The 16,122-nt window shown below is 35.7% G+C and overlaps 1 non-coding gene and 1 pseudogene across 2 annotated transcripts in view; one reads left to right on the plus strand and one right to left on the minus strand.

Annotated features, from left to right (window-relative positions):
- Positions 1-863: 863 nt before the first annotated feature.
- LOC114303179 (uncharacterized) overlaps positions 864-16,122 on the minus strand; it is a 30,854-nt pseudogene continuing 15,595 nt past the window's right edge. The window contains exons 4-7 of the transcript XR_014336764.1: positions 1,783-1,966; positions 1,552-1,633; positions 1,305-1,356; positions 864-1,137 (exon numbers count right to left, since the gene is read on the minus strand). The product of XR_014336764.1 is annotated as an uncharacterized LOC114303179 (transcript). The remainder of the gene's footprint in view (positions 1,138-1,304; positions 1,357-1,551; positions 1,634-1,782; positions 1,967-16,122) is intronic.
- On the plus strand, positions 7,719-11,813 carry LOC114290530 (uncharacterized). The gene is made up of 3 exons (XR_014335589.1): positions 7,719-7,905; positions 9,209-11,301; positions 11,420-11,813. It is a non-coding gene; the product is annotated as an uncharacterized LOC114290530 (transcript).

Raw genomic sequence — 16,122 nt, forward strand, 5'->3', positions numbered from 1 at the left:
CCCATTTTTTGTAATAATTTCTTATTTCTTTCAATGATAACTAAACAAGGGGGGCACAAAAATCCTTTATATTTTCTTTTCATTCACCAAATCCTAAAATCAAATAAAACCTTACGCTAAATATGATTAGAATAAAAATGGTGGAAAGTGAAATAAATGAGAAAAATAAAATAAAATTGGACAAATTACAAAGAAAATTTGTATATAGTAAAAAAATAAAAAATAAAACTCAAGGTTTTATTCCAAAAACAAATTAAATCTCAATATTTTGATTTTATCAATTTAAACTAAATAATTTAAGTTTGTTTATCATACCAAGGCTTCTTTTGGAAAGTGAATTAAAAGTTACTTTTCAATTTTTAATTTATTTTCAATGACATCATCTCTCATTTTTTTTTTTCACTATTTTTAAAATAAAATAAAAAAACCAAAAAAGCAAAAAATCAATTTTAAACTATCTTTCCAAAACACCTCTAACTAATGCTGAAAAAACTGTACAATATATGTGGCATTTTTTCATCGGCTTGACCAATCTGACAGGATTGGTCAAGTTGATGGGATATGGCATTTCAAATTTCAATGCTCCACTCTGATAGTGTTGGTAACCATCAGCCATAAGTAACAGGTTGGTCCAGTTGATGAGAGGTTTTGCTTTCTATTTACAATTTAGAATCTCTCTATTTGAAAGGAACTTCTCTCAGCTAAACCCGGCCGCCCCACCCCCCCGGCGCGGGGAAAAAAAATACACTACAATCCTGACCAATTGTGTTTGCTGGACTGATGACAGAAAATTTATACCAAGAAAACATAAAACATCATCTACATAAATGCAGAAAAACTCCATTCCGAACCTTGGCCAAGTCCGGTGAGATGGTTTTGCGAGCCAGTCTTAATCCAGCTAATTCAGCATGAGTCACACTACAGATCTGACATATCATTGCTTACCACGAAGGAATCAAATACATAACCATATAAAAAGTCTGCTTTGAGCCACGTGCATCACCTACAGCTGAAGAAAAAAATACTCTTGAATCCACATTGACTCCGTCAAACAATTACAATAGTCACTCAATCAGTTGCATTCAAACTCGAGTTCTCCTTCTCCATAGAGATTATGCAAGCAAGCCTTTCATAAACCTGTTGTAACATTTCAAATCTTAAATCCAAAATACAGCTTTTCTTGTTTAGCAACTTTGCTAATTGACCATTCCAATTTTCATTTTGGTAAAGACGACATATAAATTTTACTCCATTTTCCAGGAAAAATATGTTGATAAACAATTTTGCTAGTCTCAAGCTAATACCTCAGAGAGTTGATCTTTCTTGGGCGGGTTATTTGTTAATGATGGATCATACCTAAACAGAAGATTAGGTACAGCAACTTCAGTGCATGCTGAATTTAAACAAATGCTAGTTCACATCTCTTTGTTACCAATGAAACAGGGGAAGGTAATTTTGATTATTAAAAAAAAAATGGTACAACAAATACAACCCAAACCGGCCAAATTCTTGGCAACAAAACAGTTGATCAGAAAACTTAAATTTTCTCACCATTCTCGTGGAATTCCAGCTTCATCTCGAGCTGAACAGTTGAAAGGCCCTTTCAACTCCACATTATACTCTTTTAACAAGTCTGAAGAATTACCATAAACGATGCACATGCATAACCCAACCCAAAAATATATATCGAACGAAAAGAAAAATATGTGAAGCTTGTGCACACAAAAATGGGATTATTCTTACGAGAATAGACACTAGAATATAGATAGAAGGAAACAGAGCCTTTGAAAGTGGAGCAAGGGGCATGACCCATTTTTTCGCATAGTGAGACAAACCAATAGACTCCAACTGCTACATGAGCAACTTCTTCATCAGCAATCCTTGCCACAATGTTTGATGTCCTACAATCTCCAAATCCAATCAACTTTTGCACAAGCCGAGGCCCAGCATCCAGTCCCCTAGCCTCCTACAGCATCAAGAAAGAAAAAAATCCAACTTTACCCAACAATATACAAATTTAAAAGAAATCCATATGGCACTTGTAGCCTAATAATTATGGAATGATCCGATAATTGCTAGAGAGAATATATACTCTCATAAATTATTACTTATTATCATCATATTACTCTATATGGCTCTACGGCCCCGTTTGTTTTGGGGTGTAACGGATGGGAGGAGATTAGGATGCAGGTAAGGTTATTTAATGTTGGGTTTGTTTGTAGAGTTGAGGAAGTGATTAGGATGGAGGGAGGAATATAGATGGAGATTGGAAGGGGGATTGGGATGGAGGAGGTGGAGGTGGTATTAGAAAAATAGTGAGGGAATTAGAATTTTTTTTTTTATTTTCTTTTTTTATATATTGGGAGTTTTTTTTTTAAATATTAATGTTTAATTTTTTATATTTTTTATTTATTTTATTATTTTATATAAAAATAATTTAACAATTCCTACATTAACAACTATCATCAAAACAAACACAATTTTACTTAATCCCCTCACTATCAATTCCCTTACTATGAATCCGCTCTATTCTACCTCTGAAAACAAACGGGGCCTATGTTGTTTGAAGTAACTGAATAGGTTTGGAGTAGTTTGATAATAATTCATTACTTGCATGTAAATCTTGTTGTTTTGTTCTGTATTGGCTTATATACACCGAACAAGTACTAATAGGCATAATAACAATGAGTGACAAATGCAAGTTCTATTGCTCGCAATTTTCATTTAACTCTACCTGGCTTCAATTGGTTAGATTATCAGATATATATAGAGTGACATGATAATAATGAAGCAAGCTTCCCTTGTACGCCAATACATTCGCATATTATTTCTGTCAGACCTTACATCTCATTGGCATTTGACTATTATCACACCCTATGATGCATGGATACGGACACGGACACGGACACGGATACGGACACGGACACAAACACAGGACACGATGATTTAAAGAAAATGGGGACACAAACACGGCGGGGGACGAAACAAATATATATATTTATATTTTTATATATATATCTATTTTCTATGTAGATTAATATTATGTTACCAAACGCTGATTGTGTTTGATTAGCAGAAGTTCAACTAGACATGTTTCCTACAAATTATAACCATTATAAGTTTATTTTATTCAGAGAAATCCAGAAATAAAGAGAGCATACCTATAAATATAAAAAGGTATAATTAGGGCAAATTACATCAATGGTCCTCCTAGTTTTCTCAAAGTTTAAGTTTGGTACTTGGTACTTTGAATTTCGTCAATTTAGTCCTTGAACTTTCAATTTTGTTCTATTTTGGTCCTTACTGCCTTAAAATCTTGACCCGAAGGTTTTAGTTATTATATTATTGCCTCTTAAGTTTTGTTATATTATAAAAACACCAATTTTAATTTTTTTTATCAAAACAAAAGGCTCTGACACTAATTTCAAACACAAAGATTTACTAATTAAAAGAGATTTTTTAGTTATAATAATGATAAAATAGGGTCTTATAGTAATTAGTAGAACCCTTGGGCTTATAATTATTTTCATATTACCTTTAGGGACTAAATTGGGTTGAAATTAAAACTTGAGGGACTTAATTGACACAATTGGAACTATGCGGACTACGACGAAACAAGTGTCAAACTTTAGGGACTATGGCTGTAATTCATCCATATATTTATAAAGGCAAAAAAAATAAATAGAAAAATAAAAAATAAAATAAAATAAAATAGAATGATGATAAATATAGAAAAAGATATAAATTTATAAAAAAAAATTAAATAAAAATATACAATATATAAATATAAATACATAAATAGAGAAAGAAAGATGTATAATCAGAAAATAATAAATTAAAAAAAAAAGGAGAAAATTTCATTTTTACCCCTATACTTTGCCTCGATTTTTACCCCTTCCTTGAGTATTTTCAATTTTACCCCCATACTATTTAAATTCCTATCAATTTCACCCCTGTTGTCCCTTTCCATCAAGGAAGTGGACAGAATGGGTGACGTGGCCCCTTATACATCTGGATGGAGGGAATACACACAATTTGGCTGACCACAATCAATTAGATACATTAGGGTTGCTTAAAACTTCCCAAATCGTAATTAGGGTTTTCAATTTGCTCTCAAAATTCTGAAATCAAAGTTGAGAGTCAACAACGATTGCGATCACATTGAAATTAAAGATTGAATGATGGGTTGGGTGCTAAGAGAGAAGAATAACGGTGGAGGAACACCTGTATATGGTATGTATTTTTTTTATTTTATTTTATATTTTATTTTAATTTTTTTTTATTCTTGTTGGAAATCACATGTGTTGATGTTAATATTATTTTGTTAGGATGAAATCTTTGTTTGTTTCTATGTGACATGGATTTTTTTAATGAAATTTGTTTGTGTTTGTTTCGGTTTCAGATGTTTACTTTAAGAAAATCTTTGTTCCTTTGTTTCGGTTTGAAATTGATGAACACATTAAATCTTTGTTTTTTGGTTGTTTCTATTTCACATGGATGAATGGTTGTTTATTATTATTTTTATCTCTAGTGTAATTTAATAGTATTTTAGCACTGTGAGTTCCATTGAATAGTTGAATATCTTGGTAGGTTCAATGTTGTTTAATAGTAGTTTTAAAAGTAATTTCCATTGGAAAATGCAAAGGAAGGATCTGGGTATTTTAAAATCAAAATGCATCATGGGGTGTAGTTAGGTATATTCAGTGGTGGTATGGTAAATTATTTTGACTTTTGTCATTCATATCAAATTTCCATTACAGAGTTGTGTCGCATGGCCAAGGAATTATGACATAGGCCAGGCTGTAACTATTATAGTAAGGTTAGTGGTTATGGTTAGGGCTGCAAACGAACCGAGTTGTTCATGAACAGCTCGGGCTTGGCTCGTTAACAGCTCGTTCGAGCTCGATTCGATTAGCTAATAAACGAGCTCGAGCTACATTTCTAAGCACGTTTGTTAAACGAGCCAAGCTCGAGCTGACTAAGGCTCGGCTCAGTAAGGCTTGTGAGCCATAGTATATAAGTTAAAAAAAAAACTAGGGTTCCTTTGTGTATCAAATACATACGCCGCTCTACTCCTGTTTGCTACTCTTTGTAACCTCAAACCTACACATTCCTAATCCTATTACTGCTACAAAACACTCAAAAATACAGATCTGGCCAACACTTGAATCAATCGCACAAACTCATCAACTCTCAGACTGTCATGACCCGAACCCGCCCCTATGGGTTAAGGACATAACCGGCCAGTAATCCTGAGATTACCTACGGCCTCAGACCAAAACAGACATAACCTGTCAGAGTACAGGGGCCAAACGGAAGCAATAAATAAAAACTTTGTCCATTGAGCCGTGCTTATATGCACATCAAACAAACCATACTCAGATACGTTAATAACCCACATCAAAAGTACAGTTTCACAAAATTCATTACAGACAGGATCAACCAAAACGAGTCAACCTATGACAGACTATTTACAGATATACATAAAGTCCTTGCCGGCAAGACCAAACGTAATTACATAGCAAAAAGGCAAGGGTAGGTCTCAAGAGTGAGACGCAAGGCTGACTTCCTCAAAACTCGGGTTTTTCCTAGCGGACTTCACTGGGGCTGGGTTTGGACTTCCCTTGGCTCACCTACAAACACATGAATGAGCGTGAGCGATAGCCCAGTGAATAATATCAAATGCAGAAATTACATAACAATATAGAACAACATGTTCCAAACGGCCTTGGGCCCAATTCATACACCTATTCATGGCAAAACGGCCTTCGGCCCATTCACTTGTGTCGAAACGGCCTTCGGCCCATTCATTTCTGTCAGAATGGCCTTCGGCCTACTCGTTCATGTCAAAACGACCTTCGGTCTACTCATTCATGTCAAAACGGCCTTTGGCCTACTCGTTCATGTCAAAACGACCTTCGGCCTACTCATTCATGTCAAAACGGCCTTTGGCCTACTCGTTCATGTCAAAACGACCTTCGGTCTACTCATTCATGTCAAAACGGCCTTTGGCCTACTCGTTCATGTCAAAACGACCTTCGGCCTACTCATTCATGTCAAAACGGCCTTTGGCCTACTCGTTCATGTCAAAACGACCTTCGGCCTACTCATTCATATCAAAACGGCCTTTGGCCTACTCGTTCATGTCAAAACGACCTTCGGTCCATTCATTTACATCAGGACGACCTTTGGTCCATTCATTTATATCAGGACGGCCTTTGGTCCATTCATATATATATATCAAAACGACCTTCGGTCCATCCATTCATTCCTATCAGACTCTTGTCCACAATCCCAATTAACAACTCATTAGTTTAAGGGAATAAACAATTGGACATTGACAAGCTTTCGAATATTGACATTACTCACAGTGATCGGCTTGTGGATTCGCCCTGGAGCTTGACCCTAGACATTCCATGAACACAGAAGGGTCATTAATAATTCAATCCGTTCCTTAATTCACTTATTCCTCTTTAGGCTTTATTCTTAACTCATTAACTCATTTATAATGTTTAACACACGCCTAAGAGTGATTACAAGTGAAAGAGAATGGAAAACGAAACACAGAACGCATGAGCAAAAATTCCAGAAATTAGGGTCCCCGCTCGAGCGTCAATTCACCCGCTCGAGCGGACCCTCAAGGCCTGCAAAAGTACTGGTTGCATGAAAAATACGCTCGAGCTGAAGGCCCGTCTACAAAACTCCACGCTCGAGCGTGAGTTATCCTGCTCGAGCGGACATCCAACTCTGCAAAAGTGCTGGGAGCACGATTTTCCCGCTCGAGCGGACATCAAAATTCTGGGTTTCCCAGAATGTGTTCTTGAGTTCCAAATCGTTTTTTCCAGCTACATTACTTGCATGCAATGGCTCAAATCTCAATATAATCGTACTAACATGGCACCAATGCAAGATTATAACATTATGAAGCTCCATTTCTTGATTTATCCATATGCATGTCCCAAAATATGCCGAACTCAACATCAATATAACAAATTCATGCATTCCAGCTCATATCTTCTCAATTTGCACATGCATGTGATGAAATAGCCACATTCTCAACTTAGATAACACAAATGGTGATCAAAACATGAGTTTCAACCAAAACTCTACATGAATCATGTGTTTCAAGCTCAAACATGCAAATTCGAAGTAATTTCTTACATGCATGAGTTCTAAGACTTCAAACTCAACAAAATTAACTTATTACCTAATCTTGATCACAAACAACTCTTGGACTCACAAGATTACAAGTTCAATTCATAATTTCAAGAGTCAATGGCTTACCTAGAAGTCCAATTCTGCAATCTATGGTCCAATTTGAGTTGGACTTCAAGATTCCAAGCCCTCAAGATCAAACACAGATTTCTCTCTCTTCTCTCTCTCTAATGGCCGGCCCTCTCCCCTCCTTAGAGTGTATATCAGCCAAGTGAGAATTAGGGAGGGAGTTTAATTGAGTAGTGCTCATATACAACAAGCCCCACTAAGTCAATATAATAATATAAAATAAAGGGGGGTACTTAGTTTATCATTTTAATCAGTTTAAATTGACCAGAATCAATTTTCAATTAAATTTCACCGTAGGCTCTAAAAATTATGCCAATCGCAATGGCGTATTCAGTTTCAGGTTCAGTGGCCGATAAGGCCCTCAATTTAATTTCCAAAGCGGATTATTCAAACAGATATTCCTACGGTGAACAGATAAAACTTTCAAAATCACATATATTCACATAATGGCACATAAAATCATGGTAAACACGTAATCACACTCAATTTAAGGACCAATTAGCATATTACGGAACAGGGGTATTACACAGACACTCAAACATCGACGACAACGGTATAGTTTCATTGCTCTGGTGAAGATCTGAGACTGAGAGATTATTCTTCTCTCTTGAATCCATTGTGGTAAGTTAATCTTCTTCTCTCTCTCTCTCTCTCTCTCAATCTCAACCATGGTGTCTTACATGCTCATATGCACACAGTACACTTATTTCACTTCACCATTGACCCGTTCTCTATCCTCTCCCTTCCGCTTCCTGCTAGAGTGAAACTTTATTCATGTTACATGTATATATTTGTCCCCTGTTTTTTTTTTTTTTTTTTTTGGATTGGTTTTTGCTCCCTGTTTTCAACATATAAATTAGGGAAAAATTACAACCTCTCCCATGATTCACTCAATTTTTAATTCAACAAAAATTCAAAATATATTAGTTAAAACTTGTATAAAATCATATGAATGAAATTGTGAAGGCACAATTTTAAAAACCTTGATATAGAATAGCAGGAGTAGTGTACAAAGAGTAGCAAGTGTTGGCTAGATCTGGATTGTTGAGTGTCCCCTTTTTTTTTCTTTTTTTTTTTTTGATTGGTTTTGTTCCCTGTTTTGAACATATAAATTAGGGAAAAATTACAATCTCTCCCATGATTCACTCAATTTTTAATTCAACCAAAATTCAAAATATATTAGTTAAAACTTGTATTAAATCATATGAATGAAATTGTGAAGGCACAATTTTAAAAACCTTGATGATACAGAATGCTTGAAATTTTACACATAAAACAAGAATGATAAACCCATACAAGGCTTTTGAAAAACTTCAACATACATGGGCCATTTTAATTTATGAGGACAATGATAGTGTTTCTTTCAAAGGAAATAATTTGAAACACCTTTCAAATTCAGTTCATTAATCTCAACACCTTTTTTTTTTTTTCAGGAAATCATTTATTGCAGTTATGATGTTAAGACTCTGTTGGGTATTGTTTATGACTTACCTTAATTAATTAATTTATTTTAAGAGTGTAATGAGCATGATGCACTGCCATTGTCCTCATAAATTAAAATGGCCCATGTATGTAATGAGCAAAGATCTTTCTTTGGAAACCTCTTATAAGTAATGAGCATGATGCACTGCCAAAATTATGGATGAAGAAAAAACTAGTCCCATATATCAGTTTTTTATTATGGACTAGTGGATGACCTCTTATAAGTAACCAAGACCCATATTTCAGTTTTTTATTACTAGTTGTACAAAAATTTTTTACTAGTTATGTACAGTTATATGGGTCTTGGTTACTTATGTACAGTTATATGGGTCTTGTTTAACTAGTCCCATAATTTTTTATTATTATTATAGTTCAATTTTATATTGATTGTTAATTTATTAGTGTATTAATTTATTTGTTGCATTATTGTTATTTTTCTTAGATATGTCAAATAGGCAAATTAATCTCACTTCTCCAGAGCAAGATTCTTGTACACCGTTTTCATCATTTGAGGAGTCATCCACTAGTCCATTGATGGATACAGTTAATGAAGATGCAAATGATGTCGATAATTTAATTGAACTAGAGGAAAATGCAAGAGAAAATGGAGTTCCCGAAGACAACAATCCATTCCAAAAGAAGAGTAGGAAACGAACATCAAAAGTTTGAAATGAAATTAAAGAAGTGGTTTTTCCAGATGGTACCAAGAAGGTTGAATGCATGCATTGCAAAACAAGATTTGCCATTCCTCCTACGGGTGCTACAACTCAACTTCTTAGGCACTTGAACAATTGTGCTAGACAACAACTTGCTGACAAAAAGCAAAGGGTTCTATCACTTGAGACAACCAGGTCTGACAGTGTGACCAATGTGGCAGCCTTCAAGTATGACCAAGCAAAGGTGAGGGAAGCTGCTTCTCATATGATACTATATCATGAATATCTTTTTAAGCAAATGGAGCATGTTTTATTTAACAAGTTCATGAAAACTGTTACTCCACATTGGCAAAAGATAACTCATACCACCGCAAAAAATTATTGTGTGTCGACGTATGATATAGAAAAGAAGAAGTTGAAAACATTATTGAAGAGTGTTAATAGGATTAGCATTACGACCGACCTACGGAAGTCGGGGCAAAAAATTCAATACGTGGTTGTCACGAGTCATTTTATCGATAATGACTGGAAGTTGCAAAAGCGTGTTCTTAACTTTTGCAATGTTCCACCTCTGCACACTGGGGTTATCATTGCGGATGCTCTTCACAAGTGTCTAGTTGAATGGGGCATTGAAAGTAAGGTGTGTACTATAACAGTAGATAATGCTTCATACAATGATGTTTGCTTGAGAATTTTGAAAGAAACCTTTGCAATGAAAAAGAAGTTGCTTTTGGGTGGAAAAAATTTTCATGTACATTGTTGTGCCCACATAGTGAATATCATGGTGCATGATGGGCTTGGCCAAAAAGAGATATTGTTGATGGTGTTCGAGATGGTGTCAAGTACTTGAGTGCATCAGAAGCACGTCTTAATCAATTTAGTGAGATTGCTAAGCAATTGCAATTCCCTTCAAAAAAATTGATTTTAGATTGTCCAACTCGGGGGAATGCAGCTTATATGATGTTGTCTGCTGCTTTGGAGTTTAAAGATGTCTTCCCTAGATATCAAGAAAGGGATCCAAGTTTTGTTTACGTGCCTAGCCTTGAAGATTGGGTGAAAGTTGAGACTGTACGTCAATTTTTGGCAATTTTCAATGAAGTCACAAATATCATCTCCGGGAGTGAATATCCTACTTCTAATTTGTTCCGTGCAGAGGTTTGGAGGATAAAAGAAATATTGAATGAGAAGTCGGTGGATGACAATGACTACATTAAGGCAATGGCTTTGAAGATGAAAAAAAAATTTGACAAGTATTGGGGTGAATGTAATTTGTTGATGGCTATAGCTGCACTGTTGGATCCATGATTCAAATTGATGCTTGTTCAGTTTTGTTTTCTTAAGATCTACCCAGAGGCAGAAGCTAATAGAAACATTTCCGTGGTGCGTGAGGCCCTATATGAGCTTTACAATGAATATGTTGTTATTCATACTTCAAGTAAAAATGAGCAAAGTTTGCAGCAAAGCACTCGAGAAGCTAATGATTCTAGTAATGCTACTTATGGTCTTGGAAAAGCTCTCGGGACGGGAAGATCTAAATTTGAATCTTTTGTTAGAAAAGCTGACACAATTCAGCCTGCAAAATCTGACTTGGACATTTATTTAGAAGAAAGTGTTTACATATGCAATGAAGGTTCAAATTCCCATTTTGATGCATTGGAGTGGTGGAAAGTGAACAACCTCAAGTATCGAATATTGTCCAAGATGGCAGCTGATATATTGTCAATTCCAATCAGTACAATGGTGTTGGAGTCTACATTTAGTGCTGGTGGTAGAGTTATTGATCCCTATCGAGCCATCATTATCAACGAAAACAGTCCAAATCTTGCTATGTGGATCTGATTGGGTACGTGCACTACATGGACTCAAAAAGGGATCAGATGTAAGTATTTTTTTTTAATTATTAATTTTGATCCATACAAATACAGTGACAAATTCCTTTATTATCAATTTATGTGAAACATAATACTGAAATAATATATTATTATTTCTTTTGATAGACGATGGAGTCATCTTTCAAAGAGATTTTGCTTCCTTAGTTTGACATCTTTGGGTATGTTTTGTCTTTAATAAACTAAATTTCTTAAGTACTATCATAAGATTCATTCATATATAATAATTCTACTGTTACAGGTTGAAGGCTCCTGTGAAGTTTCCGAAGGAATGAAGACTTTTTGGTGTGTTTTCAAGTGAATGAAGTCAAAAAATTAGTGGTTTAGTTTTTGGTTATTATGTTTTGTTTAAGGATGCATTGTGTAATGTCTTGTGTAATGTGTTTTATTTAAAGATGCACTATATTTTTGGCAATTATGTATTGTTCAAGGATGCACTGTTTAATGCATTGTGTAATGCACAGATTTTTTTATTACTAGTTGTATATAATTTTTTTTATTTTTTTTTTCGTTTGATGCACAGATTTTTTTTTGGATGCACAGATTTCAATTTTTTATTACTAGTTGTACATAATTTTTTTTTGGATGCACAGATTTCAATTTTCTATTTCTTGTTGTACAGATTTTTTTTTTTTTGGATGCACAGATTTTAGTTTTTTACTACTGGTTGTACATAATTTTTTTTGGATGCACAAATTTCAATTTTTTATTACTAGTTGTACATAATTTTTTTTTGGATGCACATATTTCATTTTTTTGGTTATAGATGGGAATTGGAATTTCGAGCTTGTTTGAGCTCGAGCTCGTTTGAGCTTGTTTGCGTTGTCGAGCCTAAACGAGCCGAGATCGAGTTTTTAAACTATCCAACGAGCCGAGCTTGAACATAATTTTTGAAGCTCGACTCGAGCTCGAGCTTCTCCCATTTTGACCGAGCTGAGCCTAAACATCTGAAAGCTCGGCTTGGCTCGGCTCGTTTGCAGCCCTAGTTATGGTGGGGTGGAGTTGCTAAAATCTGATGTTGATGTATTAATGTTGGACACTTATGTGGATGAAAACAGAGTGATAGATGTTTACATAGAACAAAATTTGGATGATAATATAAGTACACAAATGAGTCAAGTAGGGTGAAGTGTAGAAAGAAGGGTAAGCGGGTAGTTGATGTTCAAGTGGAAGAAGAGGAAGATAGCGATGCTTATGATCCTAATCAGTCAGACTCATCCTTTGATGAATCTGAAAAATATAATGACAGTGACTATGAGGAAGGTGATGATGATGCTTTATATGATAAACATGTTGACAAAGATGTGGAATTTGGTGGTTTAGGAAGTAGTAAGGATGCTGTGGGTGATGTAGATGACAATGATGACCTACAAAGCATGGGCAGCTCATCTGATGAGCTAAGAAGCCTTAACAACTCCTCTGATGAAGACAGTCATTGCAAGAGGATTAAATACCCTATTTTTAGTGAGACTGACACACACAATCCTACATTCCAACTTGGTATGGAGTTCAAAACAAATGTTCTGTTTAAGGATGCTCTAAAGGAATATGCTATTAAGTGGGCAAACAAATTACATTTACTCAAAGTGACAAATAGAGGGTTAGGGCATAGTGCAAAAGTGGTTGTCCTTTGGTTTGCTATGCCTCTTTTGTGAAGAGTGAAAGGGTGTATAGGATCAAAACTTTTGTAGATGAACACACATGCAACAGAATATTTGATGTGCTACATGTGAGAAATAGATGGATTGTGAAGAGGAATTGGGAAAGGATTAGGTTAAACCCTACCTGACCAATTAAGTCATTGACAGACACCATTGCAACAGCGCACAATGTACAAATTGACATGTAGAAAATGAGGAGGGCAAAAAAGAAGGCTTTGACAATGATTGAGGGCACTGCAGCTGAACAATTTGCAATGTTTTGGGGTTATGTAGAAGAGATTAGGAGTACTAATCCTAGAACAACAATATGCATGAAGGTGAAAGAAGTTCCAAAAGTTCATGAAGGGGATGAGCAAATGTCCAAGTTTAAGAGATTGTATTTGTGTTGAGGTCCATTGAAGAAGAGTTTCTAGAACGCTTGTAGGCCAGTCATTGGAGTGGATGGTTGTCATTTGACGGGGCCACATGGTGGAGTGTTGTTGACTGTAATGAGGATAGATGCAAATAATTGTATACTTCCATTTTCCTATACCATTGTTGAGAGGGAGGAGAAGAAAACATTGTTGTGGTTTCTGAATTCGTTAGGGCAAGATTTGAACATTGTGAATTCCCATTTTACACTTTCATGAGTGACAAGCAAAAGGGCCTGATTGATGCAGTGGCTGAGCTCTTTCCAAATGCCTCACAAAGGTTTTGTGTAAGGAATTTGTACAACAATTTCAAGGGTGAACAGGGTATTAAAGGATTTGTTATGGAAGGCTACTAGGGCATGCACTATTGCTGCATTCACCAAAGTCATGGAAGAAATCAAAGGAGTTGATGGAAAAGCATACAATTGGTTGGCTGAAAGACCACCAATCCATTGGAGTAGGAGTCACTTCCATGTTTCGCCCAAGTGTGACATTTTATTAAATAATCTATGTGAATGTTTCAGTTCAAGCATATTGCAAGCTAGGGATGAACCTGTGATCACCATGTTGGAGAAGACGAGTTCTATTGAAGGAAACAGTTCAAAAAAGAAATGAAGCAATGAAAAGGTACAACAAAGGCCGTATATGTCCTAACTAAGATTCATAATATTTTGGAGAAGGTAAAGGTGAGTGCAACTGGCCGGATTCCTAGATGGAATAGGGGTTTCCAATTTGAAGTTGTTGGCCCATATGGCGAGCAATATAAGGGGGACTTCAAAGAGTGGACTGGTAAATGTAGGAAATGGGATCTATTAGGCATTCCTTGTGCCCATGTTGTGGCTGCTGCAAACTATATGGGTGAAGAACCAAAAAAGTATGTGCATCATTACTATAAAGTTGAAACCTACCTGAGGATTTACGAGAACATGTTGAGTCCAATCAATGGTAGACAAATGTGGCCAACAACTGAATATGCTAAAGTGCTATTACCTGTTGTGAAGAAAAGAGTTGGGATGCCAAGACTGAATAAGAGGAAGAACACTAATGTATCAATTGATGCAACTGATTCAAATAAGCTAGGAAGAAGGGGAAATCAGATTACATGCAAGAATTGTGGCAAGTTGGGACAAAACAAGAGGACATGCAAGGTCAAAGGCCAACTCACCTACTTGAAAGGTCCTGTGAAGGAAGCCAAGGTCAAACCCAGCCTCAAGGAAGCCAAGGTCAAACCCAACCTCTAGGAAGCTAAGCTTAGAGTCAGCCTCTAGCAAGACAAGGTCAGAGTTAGCCTGAAGGAAGACAAGCTGTGAGTCTGGTTACACAAGCAACTCAAGTTAGGAAGAAGAAGCTGGCTATAAGTTTTCAAAATTTATTTGTTAATTTAAATAATGTCTTCCTTGCATATGTCCTAACAATGGTGATGGTTATTGCAGGTAAAAAGGAGAATGGTACAAACAAGTGACTCAACTCTATTGCATGCAAGCCATGATGTGACACCATCCCCAATAAGTTCCAATACAAACACTCCTCTGCAAGGTCAAATGAGATTGAGAGGAAGTGTGATATCCCTATTCCGTAATATGTTAATTGGTCCTTAATATGAGTAGGATTATGTGTTAATATGATTTTGTGTGCCATTATGTGAAAATATGTGGTTTTGAATTTCTATCTGTTCACCGTAAGAATATCTGTTTGATTATCTACTTTGGAAATTAAATTGAAGGCCTTATCGGCCACCGAAACCAAAACTGATTACGCCATTGTGATTGGCATAATTTTTAGAGCCTACGGTGAAATTTAATTGAAAACTAATTTGGATCGAATTAATTAGATTAAATTAATGAATCCCAATTGTTTATGATAAAATAATGTACGAGTGGTGGGCCTTTATACACTCAATTTCCCTCCTTTACCTCATTTTGGCTGTTGATAAACTCTAAGAAGAGAAGAGAGGGTCGTTAGAGAGAGAGAGTGTGGGAGATTGAAGGTTTGGTCAAGAAACTTGGAGATTTTGGAGGTTTACTCAAGAGTTTGTTATAGTTTGGAAGATTGAACTCTTAGGTAAGTAAACTCATGGATTTTTGTTTGTAAATTGTAGATTCAAGTTTGATTAATGGCCAAGAACATGAATTAGTTTGGTTATAAGGAAATTGAGTTGAATTTGTTGAATTTGAAGTCATAGAACACATGCATGTAGAGAGTTGCTATGGATTTCCATGTTTGAGCTTAATTTGTGTAATCTTTGTTGAAGTTTGATTGAAATCCATGTGTACGACCATTTCTTCACCAAATGAGTTGTGAATGATGTGTATTTCTCACATGCAAGAATAGATCATGAAAGTGTAAGCTTTGCATGTTGAATTTGATGTGTTGGTGATGAATTTGGATTAATTTGAGACATGCATGTAAATAATACAAGAAATTGAGCTCCATGATGATGTATTTTGGTGTTTATATCATGTTAGTCCAAGTATATATGAAATTGGAGCCATACTATGCAAGAAATGTGGTTGAAATGTCGAATTTGAACTCAAGAACACAATTTGGGAAAACCCAGAAATTTGATGTCCGCTCGAGCGTGGAAAACGCCGCTCGAGCGTGAATTTCGTGGTCCCAGTATTTTCTGCAGACCTTGGTGTCCGCTCGAGCGGGAAAGTTCACACTCGAGCGGGGAGCTATATTTGATGAACTTCCGCTCGAGCGTCCGAGTATACGCTCAAGCGTAAAAATGATGCATCCA

This window comes from Camellia sinensis, chromosome 7 (genome assembly GCF_055761805.1).
Source record: "Camellia sinensis isolate YWXY chromosome 7, ASM5576180v1, whole genome shotgun sequence".
Classification (NCBI taxonomy): domain Eukaryota; kingdom Viridiplantae; phylum Streptophyta; class Magnoliopsida; order Ericales; family Theaceae; genus Camellia; species Camellia sinensis.